The sequence below is a fragment of the Saccostrea cucullata genome, unplaced genomic scaffold (genome assembly GCF_032062105.1).
Source record: "Saccostrea cucullata isolate Sc308-1 unplaced genomic scaffold, CSIRO_AGI_Scuc_v1 ctg151, whole genome shotgun sequence".
Taxonomy (NCBI): domain Eukaryota; kingdom Metazoa; phylum Mollusca; class Bivalvia; order Ostreida; family Ostreidae; genus Saccostrea; species Saccostrea cuccullata.
In genome coordinates this window covers 286,766-301,907 of record NW_026928016.1, presented here as the reverse complement: position 1 = coordinate 301,907, position 15,142 = coordinate 286,766, and positions in this window count along the sequence as shown.

The window sequence follows — 15,142 nt, the reverse complement described above, 5'->3', positions numbered from 1 at the left end:
TTAAATGATCACATTCGTACATGCATGCATATAGGCATCACGCTCCAATGTCAACTTAATTAATGTCTTTTGTGTAACGTTCTGTGAAATAACTGCGGTAGATGTAATTTAAAGATTCTGCAATATTGATCTGTCTAGACCAGAAATGTTTCCCTTGGCAAAATTTGACCTATTTCAGAATCTTTCTATCAGAAACGAATATCTTAATGGAAAGTTATGAGCAAAATTTACTAGGTAATCATGTAGAAATAAATCTGTTGAATCTGTTGAATAATGCCTGAGCGTTGAATTTTAAACCCTTTTGCGACAATTGCAAAAATATTGTCGCTGTAGTCATGCATTTGTTATTATTTTGCTTTCTGTCCGGAATGAAAAAAGAATTAAATAAGGTGGACGCGGGAAAGGAATTTTAATCAAAGGCGTTATTTAAATGAATAATTATCTGAAATGCTGACTGACGTTTTTCATACTAATTGTTAGTTCATTATTTATAACTAAATTGACGACGGATTTTCCCGTTATTTCCCAATCATGACAAGGAGCACACGATGGGCGTGGCCGGTCGGCAGGGGATGCTCACTCCTCAATGGCACCCGATCCCACCTCCAATGTTTTGGAGGTCCGTGTTTGCTCTGCTCCTATTTTGTATTTTTTATGGATCTTGAGTTCTGTTTGTTATCTCCATATGTTTCACAACAAAGTATACATGCATTCAAGCGTTATTATTTTCTGAGAATTTTAAGAGGATGCATAGTCGATTCCAATCTACCTACGTCAAGATCCATTCAAAAATTCACAACCAACGGCTAGAATTAAAACTGTATAAATCAATTTCTTTTATTTTAATCTTTTTTGGTCAAATGATACCTTTGGCTATATTGAATTCTCCCAAAAATAGAGTGGAAGCAATTGTTCTATTACCGGGTAAGGCATAATTTTGGACACAGCCCTCTCCCCAAATAACTATTTTAAAAAAAGGGGGAGGGTTACATTATTGCAGCAAGGCACTTAGGGCGATTTTGCAGTGAGGGATCGTTTTCGTGCCAGCACCCACTGCGACATGGGATCTCGATCTATTTATACGGTCTCATTTGAAGGGCCGGTCACCACGTCCCACAGTGGGATCTGCCTTGCTGTGGCATTTCCATATGAGTGAAAAAATTCTCTCGAAAGGGACATTAAACAATGAGACTGCATAAACTAAGGTACCGTTTCACAGTAGGTGCCGGTTTAACGACGAAAAGTGACCCCCGTAGAATATTGACCAGGGGGTCATTTTTCTACGTAGAAAAATGACCCCGGGTCAATATTCTACGACAAGTAGGGTCATTTTTCGACTGTAGAAAAACATTCCAGACCAGTAATTCTACGACTCCACACACGTTGAAAAATGACCCCCATAGAATTTTGACCCCCTACTTTTTTATACAATAAAACCTTATAGATGTGTCTCCTGATATTTGTTCATACTTTTTAATGCAAGTAGGGGGATTTTTTTATGTACTTTAATTCTTTCCAACATATATTTGATAGCATATCTTAATAGTAGCATCACTATCAATGAATACATGTATTTATTTATTGAGGAGCATAAATTTATTCTTATATTTTTTTGGTGTTTTTTATCATTCAAAGGTTTTGTTCCAAAAATGGCATGATATGTTTCTGATAACTATAAACTTTGAAATGTTTTACAGATCAAAAAAGCATAGAAACAAGAAAAGCAACGTTATTTAACTATATAAATTCAATTCCCTTAATTAGCTCTTACATTTAAACTTACATATACATCTGTATGGAAGAAGGATATGGAGATAACGAACAGTATTCAATATCAATGCAAAGTCCATAAAACAATACAAAATAGGAGCAGAGCAAACACGGACCTCCAAAACATCAGAGTTGGGATCAGGTGCCATGTTGGAGTGAGCATCCCCTGCTCACCGGTCACATCCGCCGCGTGATCCTTGTCATGATCGGGAAATAAGGGAAAAATGCATCGTCAATTCAATGTAAAAATAATGGACTAACCATTAGCACGAAAAACGTCAGTCAGCATTTGTCTCAATGATAAATTGTATGTGATGACAACACAGGCACCTGACGTTACTTATTTTTCTTATAATAAAAAAAATATATACACATACCTTATAATAAACAAGGTACCCATCGAAACCCGCCATCTTGGATTTTCAAAGTAGGTCATCACTTGTATTTTCGTCTGAAACTCCGTCAATTAAATTCCCTGCAACCATATTCTTTCTGTGGCCAGTCTTTCGAGGTCTAAACTTAAGGACACTGCAGCCAGAAAAGCGCATCACACTTGCAAATATTGAAAATCCCTTGTCAAACTCGACCTACTGCTTCAACATTCCGAGAAATCGCCAAAGGGAGGCAGGAAGTTTACATCAATATGCTAATGGGAATTCCGTATTTGTCAGTTTTGTGGTGGATCTAAAGCGGCGTGTTATAATTACTTTGAAATTTTAATAAATATTTCGATTATAGAAATGAAAAAAATGCAAAATGGAAAAATAAAATACTTCTTTTAAATATATATATATATACCTGGCATATGCTTAATAATTGAAAAAGGAGAGGGGTCACACTGATAAAAGGATATGAAAGGAAATCAAACATAAGCCTATGCAACATGTATATGTATAATCTGTCACCAAGAAAAAAAAATAAAAATGTCGCCGTGCCACTTCTTTATTGCAATACATAAAATTGCAGATCTCAACACTTCCTGGGATAATTTTAGTGTGGACCCCCCTCCCCCCCTTCTCACACAAGTGCGTACATACTTTAAATAACATCAATAATGACAGTGTTATTTATTATATTTAGTGCATGTAAGTAGGGACTTACAACCGACTCAATTTGTCTCGAAAATGTTCATTGATCAGCTAGCATGATCAGGCCGATCTTCGTTAATAAAATACAATCGCTTTGATCAAGCTATATCGAAATTATTTTGAGAGAAATAAAATGAATGTTCTTACATGTATATTACGTTGATGGCGGGTTTCGATGGGTACCTTGTTTATTATTAGGTGTGTGTATTTTTTTTTTATTAAAAGAAAAATAAGTAACGTCAGGTGCCTGTGGCTGACAATGTCATTGTATCGACCAAAGAACTTAACGAAATGATAACTTTTAACGAATATTCTTGTTTCATCAACTTGCTTGTCAATGATTTACCCCATTTAAAAAAATGTTTATATGTGGATCATGCTCTTGCGTATCGAATCAACTGAGATATATATACTCCGTATGCAGGTGATGAAGGTTTATTGCTGCATAAGTAAGGGAAGTTGACGATAGAAAGTTAAAGTCATCACGTTTATCATATAACTTGGTTGTGAGATTACCATTTACGTCTTTTTCAAATAAAATATCCAAGTATGAAACAGATGTGTCAGACTTTGTAGTATCTTTTATCTCAAGCTCTTCATGATATATCGTATCGAAGTAGGAATGGAAATTACTATTGTTAATTGACAATACGTCGTCGATATATCTAAATGTCGAGCTGAAGGCCACAGCAAGTGTTTTCTTCTTTTCACACATAAGATCTTGCACAAATTCTGTTGCATATGAATACAAAAATAGGTCTGCTAATAACGGAGCGCAGTTGGTACCCATATGGAAATTTCAATAGTTTGTTTGAAGACCTGGTCTCCAAAAACCACATCGATTTTTTCAATCAGAAACTTAAGCATCTTTTTGATGTCAAATTCAGAGTACTTGTGTGTGTAATCAGAGTGTGTTTCAACAAAAAAAAATTTCAAATGACCAATTTCCAGGTAAGAGAATTAACGAGTTCTATTTTACTGAAAAAGCAGCTGTCAATGATATCAAAAAAGCTTGGACTTTAATTTATCGCGGGGAATGGTTATGTATGAAGTTGAAAAGTCGTAAGTTTTTTAAGCTGTTGATTTTGGTAAAATCTCCTGATTTCAAATTGTTCAAAAGTTCTTTGGAATTTTTGAGTATCCACATCTGATTCACACCACTTCTTGAATATATTGTTGCACAGTACTCTCGAAGTTTTTCCTTCATTTCTGTCAATATCTTAGTGAGTTGTAGCGAAAGAGGCTTGGTTGAACAATTACGGGAACCCGCAAAGTATCTCTGTTTGTAAGGATTCTCATGATGTTTCGGTATCCAATATATATAAGGTATTTCAAATTCATTTTGGCGCTGTGGAATATTAAAAATATTCAAAACTGACATATGATTTTCAAGAATTTCTTCCTCAGAAAGGGAAGTATGAGTATAAGAAGGATTAACACTTGTAGAATTAAATCCAAGGTCTTTTGAAATATTATTTGTATAATGAGCCTTACAAACGAAGACAATATTGTTACCTGCTTTGTCGGCAGGCACCAGCACGTACTGATCATGTAATCTATTTAATTCTTTTTTCACTTCTGGATTATTGCATACAGAAGGATAGATGGTTTTCATATTGCCCCTCAATCTTTTGATAGTAATAGATCCATGGATATGATACATTTAATACATTCTGACAAAGTGTCAACGTCTTCTTTTTCATATCTGGCTCATTGTCTGGCGTAATTTTCAACAGAATCCATAATATTTATGAAATTCAAACGCCAGTTGGAGGTGCGGGGTTATGCATTCTGCTTTAAAATACACACATTTTAACTACCTTATATAAAGTACTTAAATTTTTCATGCATATACAGGAAATGCCATACACATCGAGAACGTTCTTATGATGATATTAAAAAATCCTCCAAAACTGGCAAAAATTTACATCTGATTGAATAACAGTTAAACCTAATATCTATAAATTCAAAAAATACTTCCCTTTTCAACACTTTTTAGCCCACAGACACCTGACCAATTGTGCTGTTACACCCCCTTTCTTCTGAGATTTTATAGACATTACCTTTGCAAATCAATGAACTCTGTTAGTCTATCATGCCATTGCTTCGATATAAAGTGCTAGCACATACCTTCCAAAAGTTAATGCTAACGTAAAAGTGTGGAATTCGGGGGTAAAAGTGTCTCAAACTCTAAGGTCAATGTCATTAGGTCAAAGTTGGTTGTACACAAAAAAGGGTCTTGTCATAAAAATTCCTGTAAAATATGAAAGCCATAGTCCCTCCCAGTTTAAAGATATGGACAAGATCAATGCGGTCAAGTATACAAACAGACGGACGGGTAAAAAACTATATACCCCCGAAACTTCGTTTACAGGGGCATAAAAATAACATTAAGTTATCACTTTTTCATCACCCAACATTTTTTTTTATTTTCTATTGGTAAAAAAACCCTAAAATCATTACATGTAAGTACATGTAGAACGGGGAAAACGATACTAAATGTGCCTATTTTTGGAAAGACGCGCACTCCTTTTTTGTATTTAATCATGTTTTTTGCTACAACCCCCATTTTGTTAAGGTTTTGTTGACACTAGCAAAATACAAAAGACATTTTACAGGTTTTGAGCTAACCACATTTTAATTCCCTTGTATCATAGGTCAGAGGCAATATAATTTCGTACTTATTTTTTACAATTAGATCATCCCGAATTTTTTTATGAGAAGTTTGAAACTATAGAAAACCAAATATTTTCATAAGATCTAATTTTCTAAGCTTGCACCAGTTTTAAAAGTAGGGATCAAAAACGTTAAACTTTTGAAAAATAAAACTTTATTTTGATTTTTGCAAATTATTTATCCAGGACAAAATCAAAGAGATTTGAAATTAATTATGGAACTTTTTTTGACACCAGCTAGAAAATAACCTTTCTTTAAGATTAAAATGACAACTGTGAAAACCTACTGTATAAAATGTTATAAACGTTTCTATGAATGCGCGTATCTTTGCTCTAATATAGCCTTTAGTTAGAACATTTTAATATTGTTTTCCTGAAATGGGGAAAACAGAAATGTCTCTAAAAAACAGTGTGGCGATTTTTGAAGAATTGAAAATATCATCGCTGTGTTTGTAAGAAAAAAAATAAGGATATCCCCTGTAAACAGACAGAGGAGAGTAGCATGGTGTTGTGAAAAATCAACATGTACAGACGATGACTGGAAAAAGGTAATTTTTTCAGACGAGAGTCAAGTTGTTATTGGCATTGACAATAAAGTTTACATCTGGAGAAAAAGTGACGAAGCATTTAGACCAGAGTGCATTTCACCAATTAAAAACAAGAAACTTTCCGTGATGGTTTGGGGTTGCATAACCTATCATGGCGTCGGCACATAAACACGTGTGGAGGGAAACATAAATTCAGATAAATATATTCAAATTATAAATGACAATCTATGGCCAGTGATAGCAAGACACTTTCCGGACAATAATTATGTTTTTCAAGATGATAATGCACCAGTTCATCGTTCTAGGGCAACGAAAACTTTCATGGAAAACAGCCATATCAGTACAATGGAGTGGCCGGCGCAGAGCCCCGATATTAACATCATAGAAAATTTATGGCTAAAGATTAAAAGAAAAATAGAACAATCCATGCATGAAATAACTTCTGTGGAACAATTATATGATAAAATATTTTCGATTTGGACTCGCTTTGATTGCGTAACAATTCAAAATTTATATCGATCTCTCCCCTCAAGAATCGCCGCGATACATCCAAAGGATACATCACAAAATATTAACTTAAAGGCGAGTTTTAAAAAATATGCTTTGTTTTTAAAATCAGAGAAATTCAAAATTGTTTCTTCTTTCAGAAAATGTAATTTATTTTTATTAGCTTTTACGTAATATGACTATTTTGAGCATCGAATCAAGTATTTTCCAAATATGAAACGGCGACGATAATCGTTTCGTTACTTTTGTCCACAGTCTGTAGTTATTTCCATTTTAAGGTCAAGATCTGTTAAATGAAAGATGCCTACAGACTTATCAAATTTGAGAAATAAATTCCTTTAATGATGCACTATAACTTAAACTTGGCCAAATAAGGTGTTTCGGGTCATAATTTGTAGGTAAACAAGTTGAAAAACCAAATTTTAAACTTTAAAATAATGTCAAATTTAATATAGGTATCCGGGTTACTTTTCATAAGATTTCTAATTGAATGCCATAAAAATACCTTTTTTTCTACATAAATCTGCTAAAGCCGTAAAGTACGGGAAAAAGAAAGTTGAAACTAATTATGACGTCATAATGGATCTAGCACCACAAAATCAGTATAAATCCATTTACTAGATCTTGACCTTAATGCAATCATTGCATTTTGTTTGTTGTTTACGTCTTATTTTGTTTAGTTTTGTTACATGAAATACGTCATGAAGCATGTTTTTGCGTCGGTCTATTATGATGTCACAATGAAAATATTTCACTCGCGTTAATGATCGTTTTACTGCTTCAAACATCACTGCAGTAGCCAATCAAAACTTTTTTATGCCCCGCCATGAATATGGCCGGGGCATATAGTGTTTGTCATGTCCGTCTTCCGTCCTTCTGTCTAGCTGTCCTTCCGTCACATTTTGCGTTTAGCTCTGTTCAAAGCTAAGTTTCAAAGAAACTTTCCAAGATATTTTCTTCAAACTTCATATGATAATAGATATTGATGAGAGCTTTGCAAGTGCATCAACATTTTTTGACCTTGACCTTTCCTTTGACTTTGACCTCACTTTTCTTAAATTAGTGTTTAGCTCAGTTTTAAACATACCATTCAAGTTGGTGTAATCAAACTTCACAAGTTGATTTATACTGATGAGAGCTATTCAATTGCACCAACATTTTTGTCCTTGACCTTTACTTTGACCTTGAACTCACTTATTTTTAATTTGTTTCGCTCATTTTTTTTGGACAATTCAAGATATTTTTATCAAACTTCATGCTGTTACATATTGATGAGAGCAATTCAACTGCATCATCATTTTTTACCTTGACCTTTCCTTTGACCTTGACCTCACTTTTCCCAAATCAGTGTAAAACTTCATATGCTGATACATACTGATGTAAGCAATTCAGCTGTATCAACAATTGTGACCTTGATCTTTCATTTGACCTTGACCTCATTTTTATCCATTTGTGTGCAAGTCAGTTTTAATAAAAGACATCATTCTAGATATTTTTATCAAACTTCATATGTTGATACATATTGATGAGAGATATGCAACTACAGCAACAATTTTGACCTTGACCTTTTCTTTGACCTTGACCTCACGTTTCCCAAATCAGTGTCAAAGTTCATATGCTGATACATACTGATGTAAGCAATACAACTGCATCTACAATTTTGACCTTGACCTGTTATTTGACCTTGACCTCACTTTTATCAAATTGTGTTTAAGTCAGTTTAAATTAAAGATATCATTCTAGATATTTTTTATCAAACTTCATATATTGATACATATTTATAAGAGATATGCAACTGCATCAACATTTTTGACCTTGACCTTTGCTTGATCTCACTTTTCCTAAATCAGTGTCAAACTTCATAAGCTGATAGATATTGAAGTAAGCATTTCAAGTGTATCATCATTTTACCTTGACGTTTCATCTGACCTTGATCTCATTTTTATCCATTTGTGTTTAAGTTCGTTTTAAAGAAACCATTTATAATATTTTTTTCAACTTCATTTGCTGATACTTACTGATGAGAGCTTTTCAACTGAATCAATAGTTTTTTACCTTTGCATTTCCTTTGAACTTGACCTCACTTTAATGAAATTAGTGTCAAACTTCATATGGTGATGCATACTAATGTAAGCAATTCAACTGCATCACTTTTTAAGATATTTTGATCAAATTTCATACACTAATACAAATTTTCATGTTGCTTTACTAATATACTCTCGGCGGGGCATTCATGTCCTATGGACATATTTCTAGTTTACACATTAGAATATTGTTTTAGAAAAGATTACCGGATTACCGAACCCTTCCATGTCAGTGGTCTTTATTTTAAAAATAAAAAATAGATAGACAACACAACTTAAATTACCGATAAGTATTTCAGTCTAACTTCATACAATAATTGTTTTTAGACCGCGGGACGTAAACTGGGAAGATTGGAAATATGCAGCTTACGTCATTTCCATCGATTACAGTAGAAACATTTATTGACAGACAATGAAATTGTTAGACACGGACTTCCGAGTAAACATTGGATTGAAATTCTAGGTTAAAATCATTTTCAATACACATGAGCTGTTTTCAATAAAAAAAAATGTGAATGTATGATCTAAAAGACAAATAATTTCAATCCCCGAATACAAGTTGTTTAAAATTCATATTTGTACTTTTAGCCTATATATATATATATATATATATATTTATTGCAGCCCGGAGGACCGGGCTGCTCTATACATATAAGTTTAAGTGTTGGTGTATGGGGATTGGGGTGGGAGTAGTTATGTAGAATTAAAGGTTTTCTAAACATTGAAAAGATTGTTAATCAGAATGTTCTTTCCGTTTATAAATTACGAGATACATAATATATTTACTTCCATAAAGTGAATCTGTAAAAATATATATGTTTTTCATATTTGATATATAAAGTTACTTATCATTTTCTATCGAAACAACGACAGGTCCCTTTTTTTAGAACATCGAATTTTACTTCTCGGATAAAAACGTACTCTGCACAATTCGTGTTTTATATTCTAAAATTGAAAATTAATACATTTTTAAATATAAATGATGCGTGTGTCTAACTTCAATTTATATTTTTTGCAGCCAGCATTTACTTGAGGAATTGATCAAGTTTAAAATGGTATCGTTTTTGATTGATTTTTATCAGACTACAAGTTTTTAGAAACATTTAATATCGTCTCCATCAATTAGACGCATGCCTTTTTACACATATCGAAGCGGTTTGTTGATCAAGACTCATTTTCATTGTTTACTATATATTTCCCGGGCGATTATTGATGGTTACATCAATGTTTTCTTGTTTCTAACATGACAAGATTTTCTTCACTGACAAATGTTTGACAACTAAAACAGTAAAAATAACTTTCTTATTTCAAAAATCGTTCAACCCCCCTCACCCCTGCAAGCCCCACCAACCCCAACGTAGAAATACCTAACAGAAATCAAATATTTGTCTCTTTATATTTCTTTAAAACACTGCACAGAAAGTTCAGTCTGATTTTTTATATGTGAATTTACAAACTATATTGAAATTATTTACATTCTGGGTCAATCAGTAACACGGTACCTTCTAGCGTAGATGAGGTGGATTGAAAATAAAATTCAAACTAGAATTTCAATACGATTTAGTCGTCGCCCGCGTGGCGCAGTGGTTAGAGCTTCTGCTCTAGAGTCGCGAAGTAAGGAGTTGATCCTTTCGTCGCAGGTTCGAATCCCACTGTGGGACTTGGAGACTGGTCCTTCGGATGAGACCGTACAAACCTTGCCACAGTAGGTGCTGGCGAGAAAAAAAGATCCTTCCCTGCTCAATGGCCCTGAGTGCCGAGTAAAGAACAAAAGTTGTAGCTCACCACAGGCAAGTGTTGGCGTCTCCGTGTGAGTGAAAAATTCTCGAGAGGGACGTTAAACAATATACAATCAATCAATCCAATTTTTTTCTCGGACATCCGTGTCGAAATGTGTCCGCCCATTTCATTGTTCTGTCATTTAATGTTTAGGCTGTAACAAACGGAAATGACATAAGCTGCATATTTCCAATTTTGCCAGTTAATATTCAGCGGTCTTATTTGGCTATTTTGTAACGATGGTTGGTTTGAAAAAATAAATATATCTATATATCTATATTCCACATTTAATGTTGCGGATCTTTTGCAATATTCAATTTTTTCCCTTTTCATTGTACATGTATAATTTTTCATGCGTATAATTTTTTTTTCTAATCAAGGTACATTTGTAAGTTATTGACAAACGAGTTGCTGAAAAAAGAATAGCAGCAGGTCTCGTTTAAAGTCATCATTTCGTAAGATCTATGGTCGATACAATGACCTTGTCAGCAAATACAGTTTCTCATAAAGTCAAATGCTGACTGACATTTTTCATACTAATTGTTAGTCCATTATGTACACACTGAATCACCGTTAGATTTTTCCGTTATTTCCCTATCATAACAAGGAGCACACGGAGGGTGTGATCGGTCAGCAGGGTATGCTAACTCCTCCGCAGGGTATGCTAACTCCTCCGTGATACCTGATCTCACCTTTGATGTTTTGTAGGTCCGTCTTTGCTCTGCTCCAATTTTGTATTGTTTAATGAATTTTTATTCTTGAATACTGTTTTATACTATCTCCATATTTCATTCTTGATGACTACGGACAATATTAAATAAGTATAATTCATGGACTTTTTGTAGCATTTTTAATGACATTCAAGTCAACAACTAATTAATAAAAAATGACATGTTTTTGTTCAATAAGATTAAGAAAAAAACGTACAAAGGATTTATTGGCATTTCGTTGAAATAACAAATTACATGTAAACATTATCGATTATATTGGCACTTCGAACTGGAGTTAAGCTTTTTGAGCATGTCACCTTGTTAAAACTCCTGAATTGACAATATAGAATTCCTTATGTTTGAAAATCTTCGAAATTCTACAAGTTTGTACGAGCAGTGATCTAAGAGATAACAACTAAAACTAGAGGAACTGTGAGCAATAAGCTCACTAAATGGTTATAATGACAAAGTCCATGATTTGAACTGGGACACCCGAAATAAGTGTCAGATCAAAAAGTAAAATAGGAGGTGCGCCATATAATTATGAAAGGGATCTTGAAAGTATCATTAATTTTTCTTCAGTGGTATAGGAAGAGTTGCGAATGAGAGATGGATATCGTTTAATATTATAGATAAAATGACCGTGCTCATGTTTTGTTCTGGGAAACCCAAAATATGTATTCGATCAAATTGTAATTATAAGGTAGAAGGTGCACATATGGCATTATATAAATACGATCCTGTGAAAGTCTCAATAAATTTCATTCAGTGGTAAAAGAGGAATTACGGATAAAAGATGGGTACCCCAAAGCGTAATAGACAGACGGACGGACGTACGGACATTCCGATCGTTATATACCCTCCGGCTGTTCAAGCGAGAGGTATAATAAAATGTTCAATATATAATTATCATAATTTTATGTACGTATTCCTCTAAATTCTGTCCTAATATTTCCTATAATTATATTCAACATTCTATGATACACCGGTCTAATAAAATAAACTCAACGCTGATTCTTTTCTATCGCCTCATGTCAAGAATTCAAACTGACGTTATGACGCACATTTGCCTTGAACTTGAATTGGAATCTAATGTTTGTTTTGAACATATTTTATAGCATAATTCATACAAAGGGATTAATTGGTAACAATTACATCTAATGATACAAAACATTTACGAAACAAATATGAATTCTTATTGGACAAATTTCAAATAGTTTTTTAACTACAACTCAAACTAAGATGGTTTGTATAATTAATATATAAAAATATCAACAGAAACATACGGGAAATGTCAGGCTGTTAAATGCTTTGATTTATTTTTGTTTCTGTTTGTATAATTAATATATAAAAATATTTTTATTATTTACAACAGAAACATACGGTTATGAAATGTCAGGCTGTTAAATGCTTTGATTTATTTTTGTTTTTGTCTGATTTTATCATTGCTTGTTTCATTTATCGGTGTTTATATAAACCGTAATTTCATTGGATGTTATATTTATGAAATACCTGTTCTACAGGTATTCGATTGAATTATTTGACCGAGTTTTCCTTTCTAAAGAAATGGGCGTGTCTAAAGATAGCTCAAAACTTTTCATCCGAACAGAAAATTTTACCACTTCAATGCGCTTCATTGTACGTTACTGCTGATTATGAACATTTTTTTTTTTTACAGATGTTTGTCTCTGTTTATTATGTATCAGATTTTTACAGTCAGGAGTTTGTTTTTCTATATTTCAAACTATGTTGTTGTAGAAAAAAAGCTTACAATGCCAAATTTACAAGATAGAAAAATTTATTGATCCTTGTATTGAATGTATTGTATGATGTTTAATTAAATAAAAGGGAAAAAATATAAAAATGGCAAAAAACTTGAGTAAAAATGAAGCAAGTGGGAGATTAAGGAGATATACGCAGAAGAACTGAAAATGAGTGCCGAAAAGTAACGTCATAACAACGGTAACATTCTTGTCATGCGGCAGTAAACAAACCGAACGTTGTGTATACCTGAATGTTTCACAAAGTTGCTAACGCATCAAAATAGAAAATTTAGTTTTTTATGTTTTTATACCTCTTGAAAATTGTGCGAGAACTTTTTCGAGGTATACATTTCTACTTTATATTTGAATTTGTAAAAAGAGGCCCATTGACCACAACGCTCACCTCAGCACATTGGCGAGGGATAAAAACAAAAATCAGTTCAGTATTGCAGATTTTACATGGGGAAAGTAGGGGTGCTTGAAATTTTATGATTAATGCTTCCATATCAATATAAAAAATTGCTTTCTTGTTCTGGAGCAGAGGATTTTTTCCCTATTTATTTCTTTGTAAATTTGATCCTCCATTGTGGCCTAGCCATACCCCCATTGGCCCATATTTGAATAATTTTGATTGTGCACTTGGCTCTATCTAAGGGACGCATCCATATCAACATCACTTATCCTGTCTCTTTTTTCCTATGAAGGATATGGAGAAAACGAACAATATTCAATATCAAAGTCCATAAAACAATACAAAATATGAGCAAATCAAACACGGACCTCTAAAACAACAGAGGTGGGATCAGGTGCCATGGAAGAGTGAGTATCCCCTGCTGACCGGTCACACCCGCCATGTGCTCCTTGTCATGATCGGGAAATAACGGGAAAATCCGTCGCCAATTCAGTGTCAAAATAATGGACAAACTATTAGTATGAAAAACGTCAGTCAGAATTTGACTCATTGATAAATTGTATTTGCTGACAAGGTAATTGTATTGACCATAGAATTTACGTAATGATGACTTTAAACGAGACTGATATTCTTGTTTCAACAACTTATTTGTCAAAAATTTACCTCGTTTTAGAAATTGTTCATACGTAGAGCATGCTCTTGCATATCAAATCAAAAGAGATATATAAACTCCGTATGCAGATGATGAAGGTATATTGCTGCATATTTAAGGGAAGCTGACGATAGAAAAGTTAAAAATCATCACTTTTATCATAGAGCTTGGTTGTTAGATTACCATTAAAGTCTTTTTCAAGTAAAATATCCAAGTATGAAACAGATGCGTCAGACTCTGTGGTATCTATTATCCCAAGCTCACCAGGATATATCGTATTGACATAGGAATGCAAATTACTGTTGTAAATTGACAATCCGTCGTCGATATATCTAAATGTTGATTCCTGAGTAAATCTCCCCCTACCCACCAGGGGTTATGATTTGAACAAACTTGATTCTACCCTTCCCGAGGATGCTTCCGCATAACTTTCATGTTTTCGACCCAGTGTTTCCTGAGGAGAAGATTTTTTCAAAGATGTAATTATTTTTTTTTTACTAATTCCATATTAACTCCCCTTGAATGAGGGTGTGGACCTTCATTTCACCAAACTTGAATCCCCTTCACCAACGGATACTTTGTGGAAAGTTTAGTTAAAATTGACCCAGTTATTCTTGAGAAGGTAAATATGTGAAAAGTTTACGACGACAGACAATGGACAAAGTTTGATCAGAAAAGCTCACTTGAGCCGTCGGCTCAGGTGAGCTAAAATTTCAAATGAATTTAGCGCTTGTCCATAGAAGAGTGTGGTAGTTGGGTTTAAGGAGATTTCTAAAAGAAACATTCTTGTTTCTTGTACTTTAGGAATGGCGTAAGTAGATTAACAAATATTAACATCGACAGGTGTCCATGACATTCAACAAAATTGTGTCTCGGTGGATTACCAAAAAAAAAATTCAGTAAAAATGGAAGTATGAAAGGGGAAAATAATTCGGCCAAAAATAACCCTGTATACAATACGATATTCATTAATAATAAAATTTCTCAACATTTCAGGCAATATGCGGAGTAAGTACTTGAATGTAATACAATATAAAAAAAACACGACGACGCGACAGTTCAAGATAACACTGTAAAAATGCATGCATTTAAATATATAGTTTTAAAATATAATGTTTAACAACAAAGCACAAGTGAGAATATGCTAGTATAAA